The 15,649-nt window shown below is 41.3% G+C and overlaps 20 non-coding genes across 20 annotated transcripts; 9 read left to right on the top strand and 11 right to left on the bottom strand.

The window, feature by feature from the left end:
• Positions 1 to 902: 902 nt before the first annotated feature.
• Positions 903 to 975, bottom strand: TRNAM-CAU (transfer RNA methionine (anticodon CAU)). Its single transcript has one exon. It is a non-coding gene; the product is annotated as a tRNA-Met (tRNA).
• Positions 976 to 1,090: 115 nt separating this feature from the next.
• TRNAE-UUC (transfer RNA glutamic acid (anticodon UUC)) lies at positions 1,091 to 1,162 on the top strand. Its single transcript has one exon. It is a non-coding gene; the product is annotated as a tRNA-Glu (tRNA).
• Positions 1,163 to 2,084: 922 nt separating this feature from the next.
• On the bottom strand, positions 2,085 to 2,157 carry TRNAM-CAU (transfer RNA methionine (anticodon CAU)). The gene has a single exon. It is a non-coding gene; the product is annotated as a tRNA-Met (tRNA).
• A 116-nt stretch (positions 2,158 to 2,273) lies between these two features.
• On the top strand, positions 2,274 to 2,345 carry TRNAE-UUC (transfer RNA glutamic acid (anticodon UUC)). Its single transcript has one exon. It is a non-coding gene; the product is annotated as a tRNA-Glu (tRNA).
• Positions 2,346 to 4,307: 1,962 nt separating this feature from the next.
• Positions 4,308 to 4,380, bottom strand: TRNAM-CAU (transfer RNA methionine (anticodon CAU)). The gene has a single exon. It is a non-coding gene; the product is annotated as a tRNA-Met (tRNA).
• Positions 4,381 to 4,495: 115 nt separating this feature from the next.
• TRNAE-UUC (transfer RNA glutamic acid (anticodon UUC)) lies at positions 4,496 to 4,567 on the top strand. The gene has a single exon. It is a non-coding gene; the product is annotated as a tRNA-Glu (tRNA).
• A 922-nt stretch (positions 4,568 to 5,489) lies between these two features.
• TRNAM-CAU (transfer RNA methionine (anticodon CAU)) lies at positions 5,490 to 5,562 on the bottom strand. The gene has a single exon. It is a non-coding gene; the product is annotated as a tRNA-Met (tRNA).
• Positions 5,563 to 5,678: 116 nt separating this feature from the next.
• On the top strand, positions 5,679 to 5,750 carry TRNAE-UUC (transfer RNA glutamic acid (anticodon UUC)). The gene has a single exon. It is a non-coding gene; the product is annotated as a tRNA-Glu (tRNA).
• A 921-nt stretch (positions 5,751 to 6,671) lies between these two features.
• On the bottom strand, positions 6,672 to 6,744 carry TRNAM-CAU (transfer RNA methionine (anticodon CAU)). The gene has a single exon. It is a non-coding gene; the product is annotated as a tRNA-Met (tRNA).
• Positions 6,745 to 7,712: 968 nt separating this feature from the next.
• On the bottom strand, positions 7,713 to 7,785 carry TRNAM-CAU (transfer RNA methionine (anticodon CAU)). The gene has a single exon. It is a non-coding gene; the product is annotated as a tRNA-Met (tRNA).
• Positions 7,786 to 7,900: 115 nt separating this feature from the next.
• Positions 7,901 to 7,972, top strand: TRNAA-UGC (transfer RNA alanine (anticodon UGC)). The gene has a single exon. It is a non-coding gene; the product is annotated as a tRNA-Ala (tRNA).
• Positions 7,973 to 8,455: 483 nt separating this feature from the next.
• Positions 8,456 to 8,528, bottom strand: TRNAM-CAU (transfer RNA methionine (anticodon CAU)). Its single transcript has one exon. It is a non-coding gene; the product is annotated as a tRNA-Met (tRNA).
• Positions 8,529 to 8,644: 116 nt separating this feature from the next.
• Positions 8,645 to 8,716, top strand: TRNAE-UUC (transfer RNA glutamic acid (anticodon UUC)). The gene has a single exon. It is a non-coding gene; the product is annotated as a tRNA-Glu (tRNA).
• A 921-nt stretch (positions 8,717 to 9,637) lies between these two features.
• On the bottom strand, positions 9,638 to 9,710 carry TRNAM-CAU (transfer RNA methionine (anticodon CAU)). The gene has a single exon. It is a non-coding gene; the product is annotated as a tRNA-Met (tRNA).
• A 968-nt stretch (positions 9,711 to 10,678) lies between these two features.
• TRNAM-CAU (transfer RNA methionine (anticodon CAU)) lies at positions 10,679 to 10,751 on the bottom strand. The gene has a single exon. It is a non-coding gene; the product is annotated as a tRNA-Met (tRNA).
• A 115-nt stretch (positions 10,752 to 10,866) lies between these two features.
• Positions 10,867 to 10,938, top strand: TRNAA-UGC (transfer RNA alanine (anticodon UGC)). Its single transcript has one exon. It is a non-coding gene; the product is annotated as a tRNA-Ala (tRNA).
• Positions 10,939 to 11,860: 922 nt separating this feature from the next.
• Positions 11,861 to 11,933, bottom strand: TRNAM-CAU (transfer RNA methionine (anticodon CAU)). Its single transcript has one exon. It is a non-coding gene; the product is annotated as a tRNA-Met (tRNA).
• A 114-nt stretch (positions 11,934 to 12,047) lies between these two features.
• TRNAE-UUC (transfer RNA glutamic acid (anticodon UUC)) lies at positions 12,048 to 12,119 on the top strand. Its single transcript has one exon. It is a non-coding gene; the product is annotated as a tRNA-Glu (tRNA).
• Positions 12,120 to 13,403: 1,284 nt separating this feature from the next.
• On the top strand, positions 13,404 to 13,475 carry TRNAE-UUC (transfer RNA glutamic acid (anticodon UUC)). Its single transcript has one exon. It is a non-coding gene; the product is annotated as a tRNA-Glu (tRNA).
• A 1,569-nt stretch (positions 13,476 to 15,044) lies between these two features.
• Positions 15,045 to 15,117, bottom strand: TRNAM-CAU (transfer RNA methionine (anticodon CAU)). Its single transcript has one exon. It is a non-coding gene; the product is annotated as a tRNA-Met (tRNA).
• Positions 15,118 to 15,649: the final 532 nt, after the last annotated feature.

Genomic DNA, 15,649 nt, shown 5'->3' with positions numbered 1-15,649 from the left:
TGCAGGCAAGTTGAAAGGAGGGTGAGGTCATTTGAAAGTCAAGCGGACGGAGTCCTAGTTGGTCTTTGTGGGTGAAAAGAAAGAAATCGGAACACATCTGTTGTTAGCCATTTATTATATCCATTTTCTCAAGATCCCACTTGGCTTCAAAGCTAAACTCATCCCCATCTCCACTTTCTAACTCTATGATGCTAAGGAAGTCAACCAAACCTCATGGCAAAAGATGGAAAAATTGCCTGGTGTGAGGATTAAACTCACAGTTTTCAGATTATTAAATTCATAGGCCGACCAGATCACTGCAGAGTTAAGCAGCTGGAGTTGGAGTTGTACTTTGTGGATGGAAAAAGAAAATCATTACCCCACAGCTTTAAGCCATTCATTTGGTCCACTTGCCTTCTAAGCTAAACTCATGCCCATCTCTTAAGGAATTCAGCAAAACCTCATGGCTAAAGACAAGAAAATTGCCCAGTTGTGTCTCTCATGGCTAAAGACAAGAAGTCAACCAAACCTCATGGCAAAAGATGGAAAAATTACCTTCTAAGCTAAACTCATGCCCATCTCTTAAGGAAATCAACAAAACCTCATGGCTAAAGACAAGAAAATTGCCCAGTTTGGTCTCTCATGGCTAAAGACAAGAAGTCAACGAAACCTCATGGCAAAAGATGGAAAAATTGCCCGGTGTGGGAATCAAACTAACAGTTTTCAGATTATTAAATTCATAGGCCGACCAGATCACTGCAGAGTTAAGCAGCTGGAGTTGGAGTTGTTCTTTGTGGATGAAAAAAGAAAATCATTACCCCACAGCTTTAAGCCATTCATTTGGTCCACTTGCCTTCTAAGCTAAACTCATGCCCATCTCTTAAGTAAATCAACAAAACCTCATGGCTAAAGCCAAGAAAAATTGCCCCGTGTGAGGATCGAACTCACGACCTTCAGATTATGAGACTGACGCGCTACCTACTGCGCTAACAAGGCAAGTGGCATGGTGGTATGATCCAGTGCCAAGTGGATAATTCAAAAGAATACAAATTTTAGATCACTTTTTTACTTCTTTTTTTTCCTCATACAAAAAGACTGTTGCAGGAGCAGGTCTCATATGGTCTAGCGGTTAGGATTCCTGGTTTTCACCCAGGCTGCCCGGGTTCGACTCCCGGTATGGGAATGTGTTTTTTTTTATAAACTTGAAGGCAAGTTCAAAGGAGGGTGAGGTCATTTGAAAGTGAAGCGGACGGAGTTCTAGTTGGTCTTTGTGGGTGAAAAGAGAGAAATCGGAACACATCTGTTGTTAGCCATTTATTATATCCATTTTCTCAAGATCCCACTTGGCTTCAAAGCTAAACTCATCCCCATCTCCACTTTCTAACTCTATGATGCTAAGGAAGTCAACCAAACCTCATGGCAAAAGATGGAAAAATTGCCTGGTGTGAGGATTAAACTCACAGTTTTCAGATTATTAAATTCATAGGCCGACCAGATCACTGCAGAGTTAAGCAGCTGGAGTTGGAGTTGTACTTTGTGGATGGAAAAAGAAAATCATTACCCCACAGCTTTAAGCCATTCATTTGGTCCACTTGCCTTCTAAGCTAAACTCATGCCCATCTCTTAAGGAATTCAGCAAAACCTCATGGCTAAAGACAAGAAAATTGCCCAGTTGTGTCTCTCATGGCTAAAGACAAGAAGTCAACCAAACCTCATGGCAAAAGATGGAAAAATTACCTTCTAAGCTAAACTCATGCCCATCTCTTAAGGAAATTAACAAAACCTCATGGCTAAAGACAAGAAAATTGCCCAGTTTTGTCTCTAATGGCTAAAGACAAGAAGTCAACGAAACCTCATGGCAAAAGATGGAAAAATTGCCCGGTGTGGGAATCAAACTCACAGTTTTCAGATTATTAAATTCATAGGCCGACCAGATCACTGCAGAGTTAAGCAGCTGGAGTTTGAGTTGTTCTTTGTGGATGAAAAAAGAAAATCATTACCCCACAGCTTTAAGCCATTCATTTGGTCCACTTGCCTTCTAAGCTAAACTCATGCCCATCTCTTAAGGAAATCAACAAAACCTCATGGCTAAAGCCAAGAAAAATTGCCCCGTGTGAGGATCGAACTCACGACCTTCAGATTATGAGACTAACGCGCTACCTACTACGCTAACAAGGCAAGTGGCATGGTGGTATGATCCAGTGCCAAGTGGATAATTCAAAAGAATACAAATTTTAGATCACTTTTTTACTTCTTTTTTTTTCCTCATACAAAAAAACAATGGCAGAAGTAGGTCCCATATGGTCTAGCGGTTAGGATTCCTGGTTTTCACCCAGGTGGCCCGGGTTCGACTCCCGGTATGGGAATGTGTTTTTTTTACAAACTTGCAGGCAAGTTGAAAGGAGGGTGAGGTCATTTGAAAGTCAAGCGGACGGAGTCCTAGTTGGTCTTTGTGGGTGAAAAGAAAGAAATCGGAACACATCTGTTGTTAGCCATTTATTATATCCATTTTCTCAAGATCCCACTTGGCTTCAAAGCTAAACTCATCCCCATCTCCACTTTCTAACTCTATGATGCTAAGGAAGTCAACCAAACCTCATGGCAAAAGATGGAAAAATTGCCTGGTGTGAGGATTAAACTCACAGTTTTCAGATTATTAAATTCATAGGCCGACCAGATCACTGCAGAGTTAAGCAGCTGGAGTTGGAGTTGTACTTTGTGGATGGAAAAAGAAAATCATTACCCCACAGCTTTAAGCCATTCATTTGGTCCACTTGCCTTCTAAGCTAAACTCATGCCCATCTCTTAAGGAATTCAGCAAAACCTCATGGCTAAAGACAAGAAAATTGCCCAGTTGTGTCTCTCATGGCTAAAGACAAGAAGTCAACCAAACCTCATGGCAAAAGATGGAAAAATTACCTTCTAAGCTAAACTCATGCCCATCTCTTAAGGAAATCAACAAAACCTCATGGCTAAAGACAAGAAAATTGCCCAGTTTTGTCTCTCATGGCTAAAGACAAGAAGTCAACGAACCCTCATGGCAAAAGATGGAAAAATTGCCCGGTGTGGGAATCAAACTCACAGTATTCAGATTATTAAATTCATAGGCCGACCAGATCACTGCAGAGTTAAGCAGCTGGAGTTGGAGTTGTTCTTTGTGGATGAAAAAAGAAAATCCTTACCCCACAGCTTTAAGCCATTCATTTGGTCCACTTGCCTTCTAAGCTAAACTCATGCCCATCTCTTAAGTAAATCAACAAAACCTCATGGCTAAAGCCAAGAAAAATTGCCAAGTGTGAGGACTGAACTCACGACCTTCAGATTATGAGACTGATGCGCTACCTACTGCGCTAACGAGGCAAGTGGCATGGTGGCATGATCCAGTGCCAAGCTGATAATTCAAAAGAATACAAATTTTAGATCACTTTTTTACTTCTTTTTTTTCCTCAAACAAAAAAACAGTGGCAGAAGTAGGTTCTATATGGTCTTGCGGTTAGGATTCCTGGTTTTCACCCAGGCGGCCCGGGTTCGACTCCAGGTATCGGAATGTGGTTTTTTTTATAAACTTGCAGGCAAGTTCAAAGGAGGGTGAGGTCATTTGAAAGTGAAGCGGATGGAGTTGTAGTTGGTCTTTGTGGGTGAAAAGAAAGAAATTGGAACACATCTGTTGTTAGCCATTTATTATATCCATTTTCTCAAGATCCCACTTGGCTTCAAAGCTAAACTCATCCCCATCTCCACTTTCTAACTCTATGATGCTAAGGAAGTCAACCAAACCTCATGGCAAAAGATGGAAAAATTGCCTGTTGTGAGGATTAAACTCACAGTTTACAGATTATTAAATTCATAGGCCGACCAGATCACTGCAGAGTTAAGCAGCTGGAGTTGGAGTTGTACTTTGTGGATGGAAAAAGAAAGTCATTACCCCACAGCTTTAAGCCATTCATTTGGTCCACTTGCCTTCTAAGCTAAACTCATGCCCATCTCTTAAGGAATTCAGCAAAACCTCATGGCTAAAGACAAGAAAATTGCCCAGTTTTGTCTCTCATGGCTAAAGACAAGAAGTCAACCAAACCTCATGGCAAAAGATGGAAAAATTGCCCGGTGTGGGAATCAAACTCACAGTTTTCAGATTATTAAATTCATAGGCCGACCAGATCACTGCAGAGTTAAGCACCTGGAGTTGGAGTTGTTCTTTGTGGATGAAAAAAGAAAATCATTACCCCACAGCTTTAAGCCATTCATTTGGTCCACTTGCCTTCTAAGCTAAACTCATGCCCATCTCTTAAGGAAATCAACAAAACCTCATATCTAAAGCAAAGAAAAATTGCCCCGTGTGAGGATCGAACTCACGACCTTCAGATTATGAGACTGACGCGCTACCTACTACGCTAACAAGGCAAGTGGCATGGTGGTATGATCCAGTGCCAAGTGGATAATCCAAAAGAATACAAATTTTAGATCACTTTTTTACTTCTTTTTTTTCCTCATACAAAAAAACAGTGGCAGAAGTAGGTCCCATATGGTCTAGCGGTTAGGATACCTGGTTTTCACCCAGGTGGCCCGGGTTAAACTCCCGGTATGGGAATGTGTTTTTTTTATAAACTTGCAGGCAAGTTCAAAGGAGGGTGAGGTCATTGGAATGTGAAGCGGACGGAGTTCTAGTTGGTCTTTGTGGGTGAAAAGAAAGAAATCGGAACACATCTGTTGTTAGCCATTTATTATATCCATTTTCTCAAGATCCCACTTGGCTTCAAAGCTAAACTCATCCCCATCTCCACTTTCTAACTCTATGATGCTAAGGAAGTCAACCAAACCTCATGGCAAAAGATGGAAAAATTGCCTGGTGTGAGGATTAAACTCACAGTTTTCAGATTATTAAATTCATAGGCCGACCAGATCACTGCAGAGTTAAGCAGCTGGAGTTGGAGTTGTACTTTGTGGATTTAAAAAAGAAAATCATTACCCCACAGCTTTAAGCCATTCATTTGGTCCACTTGCCTTCTAAGCTAAACTCATGCCCATCTCTTAAGGAATTCAGCAAAACCTCATGGCTAAAGACAGGAAAATTGCCCAGTTTTGTCTCTCATGGCTAAAGACAAGAAGTCAACCAAACCTCATGGCAAAAGATGGAAAAATTACCTTCTAAGCTAAACTCATGCCCATCTCTTAAGGAAATCAACAAAACCTCATGGCTAAAGACAAGAAAATTGCCCAGTTTTGTCTCTCATGGCTAAAGACAAGAAGTCAACCAAACCTCATGGCAAAAGATGGAAAAATTGCCCGGTGTTGGAATCAAACTAACAGTTTTCAGATTATTAAATTCATAGGCCGACCAGATCACTGCAGAGTTAAGCAGCTGGAGTTGGAGTTGTTCTTTGTGGATGAAAAAAGAAAATCATTACCCCACAGCTTTAAGCCATTCATTTGGTCCACTTGCCTTCTAAGCTAAACTCATGCCCATCTCTTAAGGAAATCAACAAAACCTCATATCTAAAGCAAAGAAAAATTGCCCCGTGTGAGGATCGAACTCACGACCTTCAGATTATGAGACTGACGCGCTACCTACTACGCTAACAAGGCAAGTGGCATGGTGGTATGATCCAGTGCCAAGTGGATAATTCAAAAGAATACAAATTTTAGATCACTTTTTTACTTCTTTTTTTTTCCTAATACAAAAAAACAGTGGCAGAAGTAGGTCCCATATGGTCTAGCGGTTAGGATACCTGGTTTTCACCCAGGTGGCCCGGGTTCGACTCCCGGTATGGGAATGTGTTTTTTTTATAAACTTGCAGGCAAGTTCAAAGGAGGGTGAGGTCATTGGAAAGTGAAGCGGACGGAGTTCTAGTTGGTCTTTGTGGGTGAAAAGAAAGAAATCGGAACACATCTGTTGTTAGCCATTTATTATATCCATTTTCTCAAGATCCCACTTGGCTTCAAAGCTAAACTCATCCCCATCTCCACTTTCTAACTCTATGATGCTAAGGAAGTCAACCAAACCTCATGGCAAAAGATGGAAAAATTGCCTGGTGTGAGGATTAAACTCACAGTTTTCAGATTATTAAATTCATAGGCCGACCAGATCACTGCAGAGTTAAGCAGCTGGAGTTGGAGTTGTACTTTGTGGATGGAAAAAGAAAATCATTACCCCACAGCTTTAAGCCATTCATTTGGTCCACTTGCCTTCTAAGCTAAACTCATGCCCATCTCTTAAGGAATTCAGCAAAACCTCATGGCTAAAGACAAGAAAATTGCCCAGTTTTGTCTCTCATGGCTAAAGACAAGAAGTCAACCAAACCTCATGGCAAAAGATGGAAAAATTACCTTCTAAGCTAAACTCATGCCCATCTCTTAAGGAAATCAACCAAACCTCATGGCTAAAGACAAGAAAATTGCCCAGTTTTGTCTCTCATGGCTAAAGACAAGAAGTCAACCAAACCTCATGGCAAAAGATGGAAAAATTGCCCGGTGTGAGAATCAAACTCACAGTTTTCAGATTATTAAATTCATAGGCCGACCAGATCACTGCAGAGTTAAGCAGCTGGAGTTGGAGTTGTTCTTTGTGGATGAAAAAAGAAAATCCTTACCCCACAGCTTTAAGCCATTCATTTGGTCCACTTGCCTTCTAAGCTAAACTCATGCCCATCTCTTAAGGAAATCAACAAAACCTCATGGCTAAAGCAAAGAAAAATTGCCTCGTGTGAGGATCGAACTCACGACCTTCAGATTATGAGACTGACGCGCTACCGACTGCGCTAACGAGGCAAGCGGCATGGTGGTATGATCCAGTGCCAAGCGGATAATTCAAAAGAATACAAATGTTAGATCACTTTTTTACTTCTTTTTTTTCCTCATACAAAAAAACTGTGACAGAAGCAGGACCCATATGGTCTAGCGGTTGGGATTCCTGGTTTTCACCCAGGCGGCCCGGGTTCGACTCCCGGTATGGGAATGTGTTTTTTTTTATAAACTTGCAGGCAAGTTCAAAGGAGGGTGAGGTCATTTGAAAGTGAAGCGGACGGAGTTCTAGTTGGTCTTTGTGGGTGAAAAGAAAGAAATCGGAACACATCTGTTGTTAGCCATTTATTATATCCATTTTCTCAAGATCCCACTTGGCTTCAAAGCTAAACTCATCCCCATCTCCACTTTCTAACTCTATGATGCTAAGGAAGTCAACCAAACCTCATGGCAAAAGATGGAAAAATTGCCTGGTGTGAGGATTAAACTCACAGTTTTCAGATTATTAAATTCATAGGCCGACCAGATCACTGCAGAGTTAAGCAGCTGGAGTTGGAGTTGTACTTTGTGGATGGAAAAAGAAAATCATTACCCCACAGCTTTAAGCCATTCATTTGGTCCACTTGCCTTCTAAGCTAAACTCATGCCCATCTCTTAAGGAATTCAGCAAAACCTCATGGCTAAAGACAAGAAAATTGCCCAGTTGTGTCTCTCATGGCTAAAGACAAGAAGTCAACCAAACCTCATGGCAAAAGATGGAAAAATTGCCCAAAGTGAGGATCAAACTCACAGTTTTCAGATTATTAAATTCATAGGCCGACCAGATCACTGCAGAGTTAAGCAGCTGGAGTTGGAGTTGTTCTTTGTGGATGAAAAAAGAAAATCCTTACCCCACAGCTTTAAGCCATTCATTTGGTCCACTTGCCTTCTAAGCTAAACTCATGCCCATCTCTTAAGGAAATCAACAAAACCTCATGGCTAAACCCAAGAAAAATTGCCCCGTGTGAGGATTGAACTCACAACCTTCAGATTATGAGACTGACGCGCTACCTACTGCGCTAACGAGGCAAGTGGCATGGTGGTATGATCCAGTGCCAAGCTGATAATTCAAAAGAATACAAATTTTAGATCACTTTTTTACTTCTTTTTTTCCCTCATACAAAAAAACAGTGGCAGAAGTAGGTCCCATATGGTCTAGCAGTTAGGATTCCTGGTTTGCACCCAGGCGGCCCGGGTTCGACTCCCGGTATGGGAATGTGTTTTTTTTTATAAACTTGCAGGCAAGTTCAAAGGAGGGTGAGGTCATTTGAAAGTGAAGCGGACGGAGTTCTAGTTGGTCTTTGTGGGTGAAAAGAAAGAAATCGGAACACATCTGTTGTTAGCCATTTATTATATCCATTTTCTCAAGATCCCACTTGGCTTCAAAGCTAAACTCATCCCCATCTCCACTTTCTAACTCTATGATGCTAAGGAAGTCAACCAAACCTCATGGCAAAAGATGGAAAAATTGCCCAAAGTGAGGATCAAACTCACAGTTTTCAGATTATTAAATTCATAGGCCGACCAGATCACTGCAGAGTTAAGCAGCTGGAGTTGGAGTTGTACTTTGTGGATGGAAAAAGAAAATCATTACCCCACATCTTTAAGCCATTCATTTGGTCCACTTGCCTTCTAAGCTAAACTCATGCCCATCTCTTAAGGAAATCAACAAAACCTCATATCTAAAGCAAAGAAAAATTGCCCCGTGTGAGGATCGAACTCACGACCTTCAGATTATGAGACTGACGCGCTACCTACTACGCTAACAAGGCAAGTGGCATGGTGGTATGATCCAGTGCCAAGTGGATAATTCAAAAGAATACAAATTTTAGATCACTTTTTTACTTCTTTTTTTTTCCTAATACAAAAAAACAGTGGCAGAAGTAGGTCCCATATGGTCTAGCGGTTAGGATACCTGGTTTTCACCCAGGTGGCCCGGGTTCGACTCCCGGTATGGGAATGTGTTTTTTTTATAAACTTGCAGGCAAGTTCAAAGGAGGGTGAGGTCATTGGAAAGTGAAGCGGACGGAGTTCTAGTTGGTCTTTGTGGGTGAAAAGAAAGAAATCGGAACACATCTGTTGTTAGCCATTTATTATATCCATTTTCTCAAGATCCCACTTGGCTTCAAAGCTAAACTCATCCCCATCTCCACTTTCTAACTCTATGATGCTAAGGAAGTCAACCAAACCTCATGGCAAAAGATGGAAAAATTGCCTGGTGTGAGGATTAAACTCACAGTTTTCAGATTATTAAATTCATAGGCCGACCAGATCACTGCAGAGTTAAGCAGCTGGAGTTGGAGTTGTACTTTGTGGATGGAAAAAGAAAATCATTACCCCACAGCTTTAAGCCATTCATTTGGTCCACTTGCCTTCTAAGCTAAACTCATGCCCATCTCTTAAGGAATTCAGCAAAACCTCATGGCTAAAGACAAGAAAATTGCCCAGTTTTGTCTCTCATGGCTAAAGACAAGAAGTCAACCAAACCTCATGGCAAAAGATGGAAAAATTACCTTCTAAGCTAAACTCATGCCCATCTCTTAAGGAAATCAACCAAACCTCATGGCTAAAGACAAGAAAATTGCCCAGTTTTGTCTCTCATGGCTAAAGACAAGAAGTCAACCAAACCTCATGGCAAAAGATGGAAAAATTGCCCGGTGTGAGAATCAAACTCACAGTTTTCAGATTATTAAATTCATAGGCCGACCAGATCACTGCAGAGTTAAGCAGCTGGAGTTGGAGTTGTTCTTTGTGGATGAAAAAAGAAAATCCTTACCCCACAGCTTTAAGCCATTCATTTGGTCCACTTGCCTTCTAAGCTAAACTCATGCCCATCTCTTAAGGAAATCAACAAAACCTCATGGCTAAAGCAAAGAAAAATTGCCTCGTGTGAGGATCGAACTCACGACCTTCAGATTATGAGACTGACGCGCTACCGACTGCGCTAACGAGGCAAGCGGCATGGTGGTATGATCCAGTGCCAAGCGGATAATTCAAAAGAATACAAATGTTAGATCACTTTTTTACTTCTTTTTTTTCCTCATACAAAAAAACTGTGACAGAAGCAGGACCCATATGGTCTAGCGGTTGGGATTCCTGGTTTTCACCCAGGCGGCCCGGGTTCGACTCCCGGTATGGGAATGTGTTTTTTTTTATAAACTTGCAGGCAAGTTCAAAGGAGGGTGAGGTCATTTGAAAGTGAAGCGGACGGAGTTCTAGTTGGTCTTTGTGGGTGAAAAGAAAGAAATCGGAACACATCTGTTGTTAGCCATTTATTATATCCATTTTCTCAAGATCCCACTTGGCTTCAAAGCTAAACTCATCCCCATCTCCACTTTCTAACTCTATGATGCTAAGGAAGTCAACCAAACCTCATGGCAAAAGATGGAAAAATTGCCTGGTGTGAGGATTAAACTCACAGTTTTCAGATTATTAAATTCATAGGCCGACCAGATCACTGCAGAGTTAAGCAGCTGGAGTTGGAGTTGTACTTTGTGGATGGAAAAAGAAAATCATTACCCCACAGCTTTAAGCCATTCATTTGGTCCACTTGCCTTCTAAGCTAAACTCATGCCCATCTCTTAAGGAATTCAGCAAAACCTCATGGCTAAAGACAAGAAAATTGCCCAGTTGTGTCTCTCATGGCTAAAGACAAGAAGTCAACCAAACCTCATGGCAAAAGATGGAAAAATTGCCCAAAGTGAGGATCAAACTCACAGTTTTCAGATTATTAAATTCATAGGCCGACCAGATCACTGCAGAGTTAAGCAGCTGGAGTTGGAGTTGTTCTTTGTGGATGAAAAAAGAAAATCCTTACCCCACAGCTTTAAGCCATTCATTTGGTCCACTTGCCTTCTAAGCTAAACTCATGCCCATCTCTTAAGGAAATCAACAAAACCTCATGGCTAAACCCAAGAAAAATTGCCCCGTGTGAGGATTGAACTCACAACCTTCAGATTATGAGACTGACGCGCTACCTACTGCGCTAACGAGGCAAGTGGCATGGTGGTATGATCCAGTGCCAAGCTGATAATTCAAAAGAATACAAATTTTAGATCACTTTTTTACTTCTTTTTTTCCCTCATACAAAAAAACAGTGGCAGAAGTAGGTCCCATATGGTCTAGCAGTTAGGATTCCTGGTTTGCACCCAGGCGGCCCGGGTTCGACTCCCGGTATGGGAATGTGTTTTTTTTTATAAACTTGCAGGCAAGTTCAAAGGAGGGTGAGGTCATTTGAAAGTGAAGCGGACGGAGTTCTAGTTGGTCTTTGTGGGTGAAAAGAAAGAAATCGGAACACATCTGTTGTTAGCCATTTATTATATCCATTTTCTCAAGATCCCACTTGGCTTCAAAGCTAAACTCATCCCCATCTCCACTTTCTAACTCTATGATGCTAAGGAAGTCAACCAAACCTCATGGCAAAAGATGGAAAAATTGCCCAAAGTGAGGATCAAACTCACAGTTTTCAGATTATTAAATTCATAGGCCGACCAGATCACTGCAGAGTTAAGCAGCTGGAGTTGGAGTTGTACTTTGTGGATGGAAAAAGAAAATCATTACCCCACATCTTTAAGCCATTCATTTGGTCCACTTGCCTTCTAAGCTAAACTCATGCCCATCTCTTAAGGAATTCAGCAAAACCTCATGGCTAAAGACAAGAAAATTTCCCAGTTTTGTTTCTCATGGATAAAGACAAGAAGTCAACCAAACCTCATGGCAAATGATGGAAAAATTACCTTCTAAGCTAAACTCATGCCCATCTCTTAAGGAAATCAACAAAACCTCATGGCTAAAGACAAGAAAATTGCCCAGCTTTGTCTCTCATGGCTAAAGACAAGAAGTCAACCAAACCTCATGGCAAAAGATGGAAAAATTGCCCAAAGTGAGGATCAAACTCACAATTTTCAGATTATTAAATTCATAGGCCGACCAGATCACTACAGAGTTAAGCAGCTGGAGTTGGAGTTGTTCTTTGTGAATGAAAAAAGAAAATCCTTACCCCACAGCTTTAAGCCATTCATTTGGTCCACTTACCTTCTAAGCTAAACTCATGCCCATCTCTAAAGGAAATCAACAAAATCTCATGGCTAAAGCCAAGAAAAATTGCCCCGTGTGAGGATCGAACTCACGACTTTCAGATTATGAGACTGACGCGCTACCTACTGCGCTAACGAGGCAAGTGGCATGGTAGCATGATCCAGTGCCAAGCAGATAATTCAAAAGAATTCAAATTTTAGATCACTTTTTTACTTTTTTTTTTCCTCATACAAAAAAACAGTGGCAGCAGTAGGTCCCATATGGTCTAGCGCTTAGGATTCCTGGTTTTCACCCAGGTGGCCCGGGTTCGACTCCCGGTATGGGAATGTGTGTTTTTTATAAACTTGCAGGCAAGTTCAAAGGAGGGTGAGGTCATTTGAAAGTGAAGCGGACGGAGTTCTAGTTGAACTTTGTGGGTGAAAAGAAAGAAATCGGAACACATCTGTTGTTAGCCATTTATTATATCCATTTTCTCAAGATCCCACTTGGCTTCAAAGCTAAACTCATCCCCATCTCCACTTTCTAACTCTATGATGCTAAGGAAGTCAACCAAACCTCATGGCAAAAGATGGAAAAATTGCCTGGTGTGAGGATCAAACTCACAGTTTTCAGATTATTAAATTCATAGGCTGACCATATCACTGCAGAGTTAAGCAGCTGGAGTTGGAGTTGTTCTTTGTTGATGGAAAAAGAAAATCATTACCCCACAGCTTTAAGCCATTCATTTGGTCCACTTGCCTTCTAAGCTAAACTCATGCCCATCTCTTAAGGAATTCAGCAAAACCTCATGGCTAAAGACAAGAAAATTTCCCAGTTTTGTCTCTCATGGCTAAAGACAAGAAGTCAACCAAACCTCATGGCAAAAGATGGAAAAATTACCTTCTAAGCTAAATTCAAAAAAATTGCACAGCTTTGTCTCTCATGGCTAAAGACAAAAAGTCAACCAAACCTCATGGCAAAAGATGGAAAAATTGCCAGGTGTGAGGATCAAACTCACAGTTTTCTTTAGTTGGTCTTTGTGGGTGAAAAGAAAGAAATCGGAACACATCTGTTGTTAGCCATTTATTATATCCATTTTCTCAAGATCCCACTTGCCTTCAAAGCTAAATTCATCCCCATCTCCACTTTCTTACACTATGATGCTAAGGAAGTAAACCTAACCTCATGGCAAAAGATGGAAAAATTGCCTGGTGTGAGGATCAAACTCACAGTTTTCAGATTATTAAATTCATAGGCCGACCAGATCACTGCAGAGTTAAGCAGCTGGAGTTGGAGTTTTTCTTTGTGGATGAAAAAAGAAAATCAAGAAAATCATTACCCCACAGCTTTAAGCCATTCATTTGGTCCACTTGCCTTCTAAGCTAAACTCATGCCCATCTCTTAAGGATATCAACAAAACCTCATGGCTAAAGCCAAGAAAAATTGCCCCTTGTAAGGATCGAACTCACGACCTTCAGATTATGAAACTGATGTGCTACCTACTGCGCTTACGAGGCAAGTGGTGTGGTGGTATGATCCAGTGCCAAGCTGATAATTCAAAAGAATACAAATTTTAGATCACTTTTTTACTTTTTTTTTTCCTCATACAAAAAAACAGTGGCAGAAGCAGGTCCCGTATGGTCTAGCGGTTAGGATTCCTGGTTTTCACCCAGGCGGCCTGGGTTCGACTCCCGGTATGGGAATGTGTTTTTTTTATAAACTTGCAGGCAAGTTCAAAGGAGGGTGAGGTCATTGGAAAGTGAAGCGGATGGAGTTGTAGTTGGTCTTTGTGGGTGAAAAGAAAGAAATCGGAACACATCTGTTGTTAGCTATTTATTATATCTATTTTCTCAGGATCCCTCTTGGCTTTAAAGCTAAACTCATCCCCATCTCCCTTTTCTAACTCTATGATGCTAAGGAAGTCAATCAAACCTCATGGCAAAAGATGGAAAAATTGCCTAGTGTGGGGATCAAACTCACAGTTTTCAGATTATTAAATTCATAGGCCGACCAGATCACTGCAGAGTTAAGCAGCTGGAGTTGGAGTTGTTCTTTGTGAATGAAAAAAGAAAATCATTACCCCACAGCTTTAAGCCATTCATTTGGTCCACTTGCCTTCTAAGCTAAACTCATGCCCATCTCTTAAGGAAATCAACAAAACCTCATGGCTAAAGACAAGAAAATTGCCCAGTTTTGTCTCTCATGGCTAAAGACAAGAAGTCAACCAAACCTCATGGCAAAAGATGGAAAAATTACCTTCTAAGCTAAACTCATGCCCATCTCTTAAGGAAATCAACAAAACCTCATGGCTAAAGACAAGAAAATTGCCCAGTTTTGTCTCTCATGGCTAAAGACAAGAAGTCAACCAAACCTCATGGCAAAAGATGGAAAAATTGCCCGGTGTGATTATCAAACTCACAGTTTTCTTTAGTTGATCTTTGTGGGTGAAAAGAAAGAAATCGGAACACATCTGTTGTTAGCCATTTATTATATCCATTTTCTCAAGATCCCACTTGGCTTCAAAGCTAAACTCATCCCCATCTCCACTTTCTAACACTATGATGCTAAGGAAGTCAACCAAACCTCATGGCAAAAGATGGAAAAATTGCCTGGTGTGAGGATCAAACTCACAGTTTTCAGATTATTAAATTCATAGGCCGACCAGATCACTGCAGAGTTAAGCAGCTGGAGTTGGAGTTTTTCTTTGTGGATGAAAAAAGAAAATCATTACCCCACAGCTTTAAGCCATTCATTTGGTCCACTTGCCTTCTAAGCTAAACTCATGCCCATCTCTTAAGGAAATCAACAAAACCTCATGGCTAAAGACAAGAAAATTGCCCAGTTTTGTCTCTCATGGCTAAAGACAAGAAGTCAACCAAACCTCATGGCAAAAGATGGAAAAATTTCCTTCTAAGCTAAACTCATGCCCATCTCTTAAGGAAATCAACAAAACCTCATGGCTAAAGACAAAAAATTTCCCAGTTTTGTCTCTCATGGCTAAAGACAAGAAGTCAACCAAACCTCATGGCAAAGATGGAAAAATTGCCCGGTGTGAGGATCAAACTCACAGTTTTCAGATTATTAAGTTCATAGGCCGACGAGATCACTGCAGAGTTAAGCAGCTGGAGTCGGAGTTGCTCTTTGTGGATGAAAAAAGAAAATCAGTGCCCCACAGCTTGAAGCTATTCATTTGGTCCTCTTGCCTTCTAAGCAAAACTCAAGCTCATCTCTTAAGGAAATCAACAAAACCTCATGGCTAAAGCCAAGAAAATTGCCCCGTGTGAGGATCGAACTCACAACCTTCAGATTATGAGACAGACGCGCTGCCCACTGCGCTAACGAGGCAAGTGGCACGGAAATTTTTCCAATGTGTTGTGTTTTTTATTTTTTTTTATTTTCAGGGTTAGTAGTGGAAGATGTCTTATTGACGGAATCCATTACTAGGCCAGGGCTTAGTGCTAGCCCCAAAAACAGCTAGCGCTAACCCCCAATTATTACCCCGGTACCCACCGCCATAGGGGTGCCGGGAAGAGCCGGTACCAATAGGCCCGGAGCGTCAAAAATGGCGCTCCTGGACCTAGGCGGTAACAGGCTGGCGTTATTTAGGCTGGGGAGGGCCAGTAACAATGGTCCTCGCCCACCCTGGTAACGTCAGGCTGTTGCTGTTTGGTTGGTATTGTGCTGAGAATGAAAATACGGGGAACCCTATGCGTTTTTTTTTTATTTAAATATAAAAAATAAAAAATAAAAATGCATAGGGTTCCCCATATTTTCATTCTCAGCACAATAGCAACCAAACAGCAACAGCCTGACGTTACCAGGGTGGGCGAGGACCATTGTTACTGGCCCTCCCCAGCCTAAATAACGCCAGCCTGTT

Source organism: Hyla sarda, chromosome 4, assembly GCF_029499605.1.
Source record: "Hyla sarda isolate aHylSar1 chromosome 4, aHylSar1.hap1, whole genome shotgun sequence".
NCBI classification, from domain to species: Eukaryota; Metazoa; Chordata; class Amphibia; order Anura; family Hylidae; genus Hyla; species Hyla sarda.
The sequence above is the reverse complement of the archived record's forward strand: the minus strand, read 5'-3'. Positions and strand labels throughout refer to the sequence as shown.